Raw genomic sequence first — 11,219 nt, 5'->3', positions numbered from 1 at the left:
CACTTTGCTGAAATGAACCCAAAGTGAATCGAACATAAAACATTCTGATATGGAGTCAGTCGTGCTACCATTGCGCCACGGATCCTACGTGTTCGAAATATGAACTATCCAACATGCTTGAGCTATTGCACGACGAATCCTAGATCTTGTTATGGCCCAACGAGACCGACTGATAAGGAATTATTATGGCCGACCTTCCTAAAATGAACCCGACGTGAATCGAACACGCAACCTTCTGATCTGGAGTCAGACGCGCTACCATTGCGCCACGAATCCAACATGTTCAAAACATGATGTAATACACTATGGAACACGCCTTAGCTATTCCATGACGAATCCTACATATTGTTAAGGCCCAAGCATGGCGACAGAAAAGACCGTGATTGTGGTCGACATTCCTAAACCGGACCCGAATTGGATCGAACATGCAACCTTCTGATTAGGAATTAGATGCGCGACGGATCCTACGTGTTCGAAACATGAACTATCGAACATGTCGTCCCTATTACACGTTGAATCCTAAATCTTGTTATGGCCCACGTATCCTACATGTTCGAAATATGAACTATCGAACATGCCTTAGCTATTGCATGATGAATCCTACATCTTGTTATGGGCCAAGGAGATCGAAATATGAACTATCCAACATGCCTTAGTTGTTGCATGAAGAATCCTATATCTTGTTATGGCCCAAGGTGATCGACAAAGAAGAAAGTTATATTGGACGACCTTCTTGAAATAAACCCGACGTGAATCGAACATGCAACCTTCTAGTTTGGAGTCAGACACGCTACCATTGCGTCACGGATCCAACGTGTTTAAAACATGATCTAATGCACTATGGAACACACCTTATCTATTCCATGACGAATCCTACATATTGATAACGCTCAATGAGGCTGACCGAAAAGACCATCATTGTGGTCGAATCCTACATACTGTTAAGGCCATAGATTATTTAATTTAAGGTCATGATGAAGGACATGGCTTACGATCATCGGCTTTAATCGTGCCGCTGAGCATTTAATTAGGATCCTACGTGTTCAAGATATGAACTATCGAACATGCCTTTGCTATTACACCCCGAATCCTATATCTTGTTAAGGGCCAAGGAGGCCGACAAAAAAGACAATGATTGTTGCCGACCTTCCTGAAATGAACCCGGCGTGAATCGAAAATGCAACCTCCTGATTTGGAGTTCAACGCGCTATTATTGCTCCACAGATCCTATGTGTTTGAAAAAGGAACTAGTACTCTATCGAACAGAACTTAGCAATTTTTCGTCTGTTTCGTCGATCTCCCTAATGAACCCAACTTGACCCGATGCTACATATTATTATCGCCAAATGATACGGCCGTCTGTTTCGTTAACCTTCATAAAGAACCCAACTTGAATTGAACACACAACCTTCTTATTTGGAATCAGACGCGATACCATTCCTACGGATTCTACGTGTTTAAGAAATGACGTAGTGCATTGTCGAACACGCCTTAGCACTTGAACGACAAATCCTACATATTGTTATGGCCCACGAATAAGATCGTCATTTTGGTCAACCATTTCCTCAAATGAACCCGGCATGAATCGAACACATAACCTTGTGATATGGAGTCAGACGCGTTACCATTGCCCCATGGATCCTACGTGTTTGAAAATTGAACTAGTGCACTATCGATCACGCCTTAGCACTTCAAGGACGAACCCTACATATTGGTATGGCCCATGGAAGCCGATAGATAAGACCGTCATTGTGGTCAACCGTCCTGAAATCAACCCAACGTGAATCGAACACGCAACGTTCTAATAAGCAGTCACAAGCGCTACCTTTGCAACATCGCTCCTATGTGTTAGAAATATGAACTATTAAACATACCATAGCTATTACACGACCAACCCTACATCTTGCACGATAAATCCTACCATTGCGCCACGGATCTTACGTGTTCGAAATAACAACTATCGAATAGCCTTAGCTATTGCAGGATAAATCCTACATCCTTTTATGGCCCAAGGACACCGACGACGGATAAGAAAGTTATTGTGGCCGAACTTCCTAAAATGAACCCGACGTGAATCGAACACGCAACCTTCTGATTTGGAGTCAGACGCGCTACCATTGCGCCACGGATCCTACATGCTCAAATAAGAAACTAGTTGCACTATCGAACACGGCTTAGCTATTGCATGACGAATCCTAAACATTGTTATGGCCGACTGATAAGTCCGTCATTGTGGTCAACCTTCCTGAAATGAACCCAAGAATATTCGAACATGCAACGTTCTCATATGGACTCACACGCGCTACCATTGTGCCACGGATCATATGTGTTCAAAATATGAACTATCGAACATGGCTTAGGTATTCCATGATGAATCTTACATCTTGTTATATACTCCAAGGAGACCGACGGATGAGAAAGTTTTGTTGGCTAAGTTTCCTGAAAGAAACCCTACGTGAATCGAACACACAACCTTTTGATCTGAAGTCAGATGTGCTACCATTGTGCCACGAATCCAACATATTCAAAGCATGATGAAATGCACCATGGAACACGCCTTAGCTATTCCATGACGAATCCTACATATTGTTACGGCCCAAGGATGCCTAAACCGTCATGGTGGTTGACCTTCCTAAAAAGAACCTAATTTGAATCAAACATGTATCCTTCTTATTATGAATTAGACGTGGTATAAATCCTACGTGTTCCAAATATGAACTATCGAACATGCTTTAGCTATTACACACTGAATCCTTCATCTTGTTATGGCCCAAGGGGCCGACAGATAAGAAACCTTCCTGAAATGAACCCGACGTGAATCGAACACGCAACCTTCTGATCTGAAGTTCGACACGCTACCGTTGCGCCAGAGATCCTATGTATTTGCAAAAGAAACTAGTGCACTATCGAACATATCTTAGCAATTGAACGACCGATCCTACATATTGTTATGACCCAAGGATAAGTCCGTCAGTTTCATCGACCTTCCAAATGAACCCAACTTGAATCGAACACACAACCTTTTGATCTGGAGTTAGGCGCACTACCATTGTGCCCCAGATTCTACGTGTTCGAAATATGAACTAGTGCACTATCGAACAAGCCTTAGCAAATGAAGGACGAACCCTAAATATTGTTATAGGCCACGGAGGAGGACGAATAAGACGCGCCACGGATCCTATGTGTTCGAAACATGAACTATGGAACATGCCTTAGCTATTGCATGACGAATCCTACATCTTGTTATGGCCCAAGGAAGCCTACAGATAAGAAATTCAATGTGCCCTACCTTCCTGAAATGAATCCGACGTGAATCGAACATCGAACCTTTTAATCTGGAGTCAAACGCGTGACCATTGCGCCATGGATCCTATGTGTTTGAAATAGGAATTATCGAACACGCCTTAGCTATTGCACGACGTATCCTACATATTGTTATGGCCCAAGGAGGCCAACATATAAAACCATCATTGTCTTCAACCTTCCTAATGAACCCAACGTGAATTGAACACGCAACCTTTTGATCTGGAGTCAAACGCACTACCATTGCGCCACGGATCCTACGTTGTCGCATTGTTACGCGCGTGTGTGGAGAACAAGGCAGGACCACTGGGGTCGTGGACCGAGGAATAGGTGGGGAAAAGAGAGAGAGAGAGAGAGAGACGCTGGCTCACGTATAGACAAAGAAGCGCACGGGGACGCGTCACAACAACACAGGAGACACGAGTTGAGAACACTAGAGTGTGTATGTAAATATAGGCATGTATTTGTATGTATGCAGACAAATCGAACGGTTGCAGATGAATCGAACGGTTGCAGCCGACCAGGTCGGCGAGGTGGTTGCCGACGCCTGATCACCCACGCACACAGGAGAGCAAGATGGAGATTCTATCGGAAGCACACGGGCGTTCCACGGAGCAGAATCAGTCTCCTGAGAGCCTGCGCAAAAGAGAGCTATGGAGAACGACAGAGAAGAAGAGCTCGGTCCCAGTCCGACTGCACTTTGTTCCCTCTAGCGCGCGATCCCCGTCTCTCCCCCCGTCTCCCTCTCTTTTATAGCTCAAGGAGGGAGGCCGTTTTACCCGTTTACATCACATTAATTCTCTGTTCTTTCGGATAGAGATACTCCTCGATTTCCCCTATAGCATATTGCTACCTAGGATTTAACCCTTGCGACTACCTATCTACTTTACGACAAGGGACGTGCCCACGTCTAAGGGCTGGTTCACACACATTATACACGGTTTGCGCCTGGGGATGGTTTTCTTCACGACATCCGCCCCCACCTAACCGCGCATCCACCGGTATGCGCCAAAATTGGGTTCCTACTTGGAGAAAACCGGTCCCTGCTTTTATTCCTCGTTTACCGGTTCGTCCTCCGCCTCGGGCTAGTCGTCGTTGTTGTCCGTGCCCCCTAGCTCCGGCTCGCCGTCGTGTCGTTTCTTGAACGCTTTGATCCTCTTCCCCGCCACCGGTATCGCCATTCTCACACCGTCGAGCTCCACGAGATGGTACGTCCCATTACCGTTGGCGCCTGTTACTGTTGGGAGACAGGTCCCTCCGGATGGGAAGGGAGAAGAACAGTGTTGATGAACAAGCTCGGCCGAGGCCGAAACCGTATGAGGAGTACCCGGCTACGGAGAGCCGAATGGTGCAGACCCGGTATGAACCGGATGAAGAGACTATATTTGTAAATAGCCGAAAAGTCATATTAGTATAAATATGACTTAGGGCAAACTTTTAGTATGTGTTGTTATTTTCTTGTTGGTGCAAGAAGAGAGAGAGTGTAACAGTGTACAGGTTGAGAGAGAGAGAGAACGAGGTCGTTGCCTCTGTTGTAACCGCCTCCTGTGGCGAAGATCGTGAGCACGAGGTCGTTGCCTCCGTGGACTCACTATTTGTACATTCCAATATAGTGATAGTTTGCAGCCTGTGGGCTGCCGTGGTTTTTCCCTCAGTTTGGGTTTTCCACGTAAACATCCTATCTACCTTTTCTCTCCTTTGTGTCGTGCATTTGTTTCCCGTTTTCTGTGTATGATCCTACGCTCGGTTGTGGCCGAGCGTTGCGTAGAGGGAGTGTTCAGTTCCCATCAGTTTCTACGTATGGCCCGAACCACCTCCTCGCAAACTTCCGCGTGGCCCTGAGCTGATTGTCGAGGTTGTTGTCGTAGACTAGCACCCAGTCGCCTTCCTCGATCTTCCTTGGCCTGGACCGGTGTGTTCGGTCGAACCAGGCTTTGTTGTTTATCCTCGCTACTCAAAGTTTCTCCGCGGCTCGGTCTACGTCCTCCGGCCTCCGCTCGAGCTGTCGAATCCGCGCCGCCAACAGTTCCTCCCGGCTCATCTCATCCCTCCAGTCCACCGTGGCCCACGAGGAGATCGTTCGCTCTGTTGGCATGATCGGCTTCTGTCCGAACATCAGCTCGGCCGGCATGAACCCGGTTACCGAACTATGCGTAGTCCGGTCCACCCACAAGGCATAAGGTAGCAGCTATGGCCAGTCCCCGACTCGGCCTCCGCACGCTCGTACTAGCGCTTTGACAATTGGCCTGTGTCCGCGCTCCACCTTCCCGTTCGCCTCCGAATTGTACGTTGTGGTGAGCGAAAGTTTGACTCCTAGCCGTTCGAACAGCTCTTCGGCCTCTTCTGCGTCCAACTCACCACGGTCAGCCACGATCTTCCCTACGCACCCGTATCGGCATACCACGTCCTCAATCAAAAACCGGCATACGGCTGCCGTCGTCTTGTTCTGCAAGGCTCGGCCTTCAACCTGGTTCGTTAGATCTTCCCGAGCCAGCACCAGATACCGCATCTGTCCTACCCCCATTGGCATCGTCACCAAATCCACCATCCACTTGAAGTGGACGGTCGGAGGGTAGGTCGGGTGAAGCTCGTCCCAGTGTCAGATCATGGAGTGCACCTAGCAGCTTTCGCAAGTCGTCACGAACCGATGCACGTCTCGGTATAGTCCCGGCCACCAGTACTTCCCCTTTAGCTTTTCGAACGTAGCCCACGTTCCACGGTGTCCAGTCCACGGGCTATCGTGGTACGCCGCCAGCAAATCCTCTTGTTCCCCCTTCTTCGCCACCACTCGGAGCGGGATGCCGTTCCTCTTCTTCAGGTGCTTCCAGATGTATCCGTCCCGGAGAAAGAATCGGTAGGCTTTCTTCCGAATCCGGTTGGCCTCGTCCGTTGTCCATGCCACGTCCGGTGTCATTGTTTTAAGGAACCCGCTGATCCGCAGCCACTCCCCGTCGTACTTGCTCTCTTCGAAGTCGTTAAGCGTTGGAGAGCATTCCCCGTTGGTTGTCACGTAAGCCGCCTCGAAGAAGTCCACGCCAACTTCCTCGTCCTCTGAAACCCTGCCGCTGTCGTTTTCGAACCTCGCCCTTGAAAGCATGTCGGCCATGGCGTTGTCTTTCCCGGAAATGTGTCGTATTTCCAAATTCAGGGACTTGATGTACGCTATCCACCTGAGCATTGCCAGGTCCAGAGTCGCGCATCCGGAAACCATGCCAAGAATTGGCAGGCAGTCCGTCTCGATAATTACCTCTGCCCCGATCAGGTAGTCTTTATCGGCCTTTACCGCCGAAACGATACCCCAGAGCTCACGTTTAACTTGGGCGTATCCTCGTTTTCGCTCGCTGAGGACCTTCGCGCCGAACCGGATCGGGAAACGCATGCCGTCATCGTCCTCTTGGTTGACGACCCATCCGATCCCGATCGGACTCGTGTTTACCGTTACGTAAATTGGAGTGCTCTTTCCGTAGACAGCCTTTCGGAGCGTTGGAGCTGCGGCAAGTGCTTCCTTGATCTTCCGGACAGACTCCGTATGCTCGTCTCTCCACTCGAATCTTTGCCCCTTTTTCAGCAACCCGTATAACGGCTCCGCGACGTGAGCGTAATGCGGGATCCATATGTGGTAGAACGCGCATGCTCCCAAGAACCTCCGAACCTCCGTGACCGAGCTACAGTCGTCCTTCATCGCGGAGATGGCTTCTACCTTAGCCGGAGACGGTTTCCGTCCGTACGACCCGCATAGGTGTCCGACGACCATGATCTCTGCTTGCCCGAAGGCCGATTTTTCCTCGGAGAAGGTGAGCCTCGTGCCCTCCAACCTCCGTAGCACCTTCTCGCAGTCATCGATGTGCGTCGCCACGAATTTCCGGCACCCGTCCGGTCCGATCCTCTCGTCCCTTTCTTCCACCAGGCATTCCTTGATTGGGACGTCGTCCAGAAACGGCATGGTGATGTCCGGGATACAATCCCTCAGCACCTTGTTCATTGCGTTCACCATGTGAGCCATGGAGTTCGTCCCTCCTTGCGGTAGGGTACACATCCGTACTAGGCCGAGAGGAGTTCGCATTGTCGTGATGTCTCTGCTCTCTATGGCTAGCTGGAACTGATCGTACCCCGAGTAGAGATCACCGACCGAGTAAATCGACCTTCCAGCGAAGTCCTCTGCGAACTCGTCTATTGTCGGTTTGATTCCTGCGTTTCGAATGGTTACCTTGTTGATCGGTTGCAGGTCTTCAATAAAGCGCAGCGTGCCGTCCTTCTTCGGTACGGTAAACCACTGATTCGAGTATGGGGCACTCAACGGTTTGAGGATTCCCATCTCGACCTTCTACTTTAACAGCTCCATCAGCTTCAGGATGTGAGCTCTGGGTACTGGAATCGGTTTGAGACTCCACGGCACATGCAGTACCGTGAATATCACCATCGGTTCCACGATTGTCGGGTCTACGCACCCGATCTCCTCCGGTGAGAATGCAAAAGCCTTCCTGTGCCTTCCGAGCATTTCCCGAAAACGGTCCTCTTCTGCCAGCAGTAGGAAGCCGCCCCCACCGATTTTGAGCTCGCGCAGCGTTATGTCGGTGAACGTGTGTCCTATGCGGGCCGGATTTCGTAAACTCGAGTCCGACGCAACCCTCTTTATTCGCAACTCGCTGCCCTCCGGCAAGGGAGCCGCGACTGGCCTCACCTTCCGGTCCATAGTCTTGTACCTCGTGTCCACCCGGGCCGTCCGATCCGACTCGGGCCCTCTACTGAAGTCCGCGATGACTTCGTACATCTTTTCCGAACATACCGGAATCGTCTGGTCCTCTTTAAGGACTCCTCCGACTACCTCCCACAGCTCCCCCAAGGTATCGATGAAAGAGACCGCCTCCACGGCTACGTTGATTTCTTCTCCGAGATCGAGGACGCCACATGCCCGAAGTCGCTCCTCCGCCCTTCTCTTCTCCCGGCCAACAACGTCGACTATCGTACACCCTCCGTTGTCGGAGAACCAAAATTTCCTACTTATAGTACATGGTTTCTTCGCTATCTTAAACTTGTGGGGTTCTCCTGGAGTGTACGGACTATCGCGACCCCACGCCTTGATAGCCCTCTTCAAAAATCCTCCCGGCTTTCGCCCCCGAGGGTCTCGCGGTTCCTCTCATGGTTCGGTCTCACCGTCAGGAACTGGACCGAGTGGCGCCCATCCTGGCTCTTGACCCTCGCATAGGCCGAGCCGTTGTCCAGATTTGGTCTCCATTCGTGCTGCCGTGATGTACGGTTCCCCGAGTATAACCGGATGTGAGGACGTCTCCTGTACGAAGAAGTGTTGGTCAATCTCGACATCGCCGATCTTTACTCGTACATTCGGGCAGGCTCCATCCAGTTCCTTGGTGGCACGCATTGCCGCCCGTATTTTCCACCCGTGCTTGGTGTTGATCGGCCTTTTCCCCTTCTTATAGAAGTCCATGGACATCAAATTGATTTCTGAACCGTGGTCCACCAACGCCACCACCGGTTCATGAACATTTCCGATCTTCACGGGGGTCTCCGTGGTCACTCTAGCCCAGTGCGGACTCGAATAGTGACTCTCCGCCAACTCGTCTTCCAGCGCCATGTCCTCTATGTGCGTCGTCCGCACCTCCACCAGCTTCTCCGGTTCTATCTCCGTCGACAGCCTCTTCCTCTTCACCAAGTCTACGATGGAGTCGTGGAACTCCTTCTTGGCGATCCCGAGCACTTCCCTCAGCGATAGCTCCACCTTGCTGTCGATGATTCGTTCTTCCAAGACCTTTCGCAGGTCCGTGGATCTTTCGATTTCTGTGCCCAGCCGGTACCCGCCCTTCTTGGGATTATCCTGGGCGCCGGTTACAACGGCCTCATTCCGTCTTTGCCCGAATCGAGTTTCATATCGTTGCGAGGGCCCGGCCCCTCCGGTTTTCCCTACCCGCTTGTCCTCCACCAGAGCCTCGTAGTTTTGACAAGCGGCTTCGACGAAGCTCGTCTTTTCTTCCACCGGGTCACTCCACCCGGTTACCTCCCGGACCCGTTTTTCCGCACGGTTCACCTCTTCTTCCCTCAGCCATGCGCCGGCGAGGCCTTCCAGCATCGTCGGCCAGAACCCGGCTTTGTTCGTCTTCGGGGCCTCGCCTCCTCCGACCCGAATACCAGCTGACGCCGAGTAGCGGACGGTCTCCGCATGACGAGCCGCTGCCTCCTCCATCAGCCTTTTCATAACCCCTCGCCTGACGTTCAGGTTCAGGGCCCTTCGGGTCTCGTTGGCGTGCACCCGACCGTTCCACAGGTACACCACGTTGCTTCTCATCGCCTCGGCGAAGTCCCCGCAGTCCTTTCGGATGTGTCCAACCGCGTCACACCACATGCACCTGTTTTCAGCCAGAGGTCGTCGGTCACAGGCCTATTCGCCACCATCCCTCCGTGCCTGGGCGATCTAGAGATCCCTTACCATCCGCGTCAGCTCCTCCATAGCTGCTCCCCCGGACGAGCCCTTGACCACGCCGGTTGAAGCCGACCCGGTTTCGAGCCAATCTCAGGTCTCTTCCCTTCGCGTTGGTGGTGTTGGCTCGAGCTTCTTTGCTGCGACAGAGCCCGCCCCTGTCGACCCTTTGTCAATCCATTCCCGCCGTTTGTCGAAACGGCCACAGACCCTTTTCACCACGGCCTAGTCAGTCGTCAGCCCGTCATCAGTCTCCAATAGGAGGCCTACCTGCTCCTGATCCCGCTCGTCAACCAACTTAACAAACAATAGGACACGGCTTGTGTCCAAAACGGTCCGGTCAAGCACCGAGAGGCGCGCGAAGCGTTCCTCAAACTCCCGAAGGAGCACTGACGCGTTCCTTCCTTTGTCGGGGGTCTCCACCCACTCTATGAAGTCCCGCTTCGAAAGTCGAAGCGCATCTTCAAGCCCGTATCTTTCAAGGAGCCGACCTTCGAACTCCTCCCAGGTCCGGCTCTCGGCCCGTACCTCGAGCACCTCCGTATGGATACTCGGCATCGCCACTCGAGGGAATCCAGCTAGACGCCTCTCTTCCGGGATGTCCCTCATTACCATCTCAACCCGGTAGGACGCCAAGTAGCTCGTGGCATCCTTTCCACTAAACCGGCCGATCGTACCGACAACCGCCTCGATAGCCCTATCAAGGGCGTTGGTGCCTTCGTGCGCACTCACTATACGGTCTACAGCCGAAGCCATGGCTTCTGCAAGGTCCGACCCCCTCATCTTCTACTCCTCTACCGCCTGTTCACGTCGGGTTCACCAAAGATGTCGCGTTGTTACGCGCGTGCGTGGAGAACAAGGCGGGACCACTGGGGTCTTGGACCGAGGAATAGGTGGGGAAAAGGGAGAGAGAGACAAAGAGACAGAGAGACTCGCTCACGTATAGACAAAGAAGCGCATGGGGACGCGTCACAACAACACAGGAGACGCGAGTTGAGAACACTAGAGTGTGTATGTAAATATAGGCATGTATTTGTATGTATGCAGACGAATCGAAGGGTTGCAGCCGACCAGGTCGGCGAGGTGGATGCCGACGCCTGATCACCCACACACATAGGAGAGCAAGATGGAGATTCTGCCGAAAGCACACGGGCGTTCCACGGAGTAGAATCAGCCTCCTGAGAGCCTGCGCAAAAGAGAGCTATGGAGAACAACAGAGAAGAAAAGCTCGGTCCCAGTCTGACAGCACTTTGTTCCCTCTAGCGCGCGATCCCCATCTCTCCCCCTGTCTCCCTCTCTTTTATAGCTCAAGGAGGGAGGCCGTTTCACCCATTTAGATCACATTAATTCTCTGTCCTTTCGGACAAAGATACTCCTCGATTTCCCCTATAGAATATTGCTACCTAGGATTTAACCCTTGTGCCTACCTATCTACTTTACGACAAGGGACATGCCCACGTGTAAGGGCCGGTTCACACACATT

The 11,219-nt window shown here is 51.6% G+C and overlaps 3 non-coding genes across 3 annotated transcripts; all 3 read right to left on the bottom strand.

The window, feature by feature from the left end:
* Window positions 1–204: 204 nt before the first annotated feature.
* On the bottom strand, window positions 205–276 carry TRNAW-CCA (transfer RNA tryptophan (anticodon CCA)). Its single transcript has one exon. It is a non-coding gene; the product is annotated as a tRNA-Trp (tRNA).
* Window positions 277–2,060: 1,784 nt separating this feature from the next.
* Window positions 2,061–2,132, bottom strand: TRNAW-CCA (transfer RNA tryptophan (anticodon CCA)). The gene has a single exon. It is a non-coding gene; the product is annotated as a tRNA-Trp (tRNA).
* A 1,357-nt stretch (window positions 2,133–3,489) lies between these two features.
* On the bottom strand, window positions 3,490–3,561 carry TRNAW-CCA (transfer RNA tryptophan (anticodon CCA)). Its single transcript has one exon. It is a non-coding gene; the product is annotated as a tRNA-Trp (tRNA).
* Between the last annotated feature and the right edge of the window lie 7,658 nt (window positions 3,562–11,219).

Source organism: Azolla caroliniana, unplaced genomic scaffold, assembly GCF_043228905.1.
Source record: "Azolla caroliniana isolate FFs.n. ecotype wild unplaced genomic scaffold, voAzoCaro1.0.p SCAF_1178, whole genome shotgun sequence".
NCBI lineage: Eukaryota > Viridiplantae > Streptophyta > Polypodiopsida > Salviniales > Salviniaceae > Azolla > Azolla caroliniana.
Note: the sequence above shows the minus strand (reverse complement) of the source record. Positions and strands in the feature narration are given on the sequence as shown.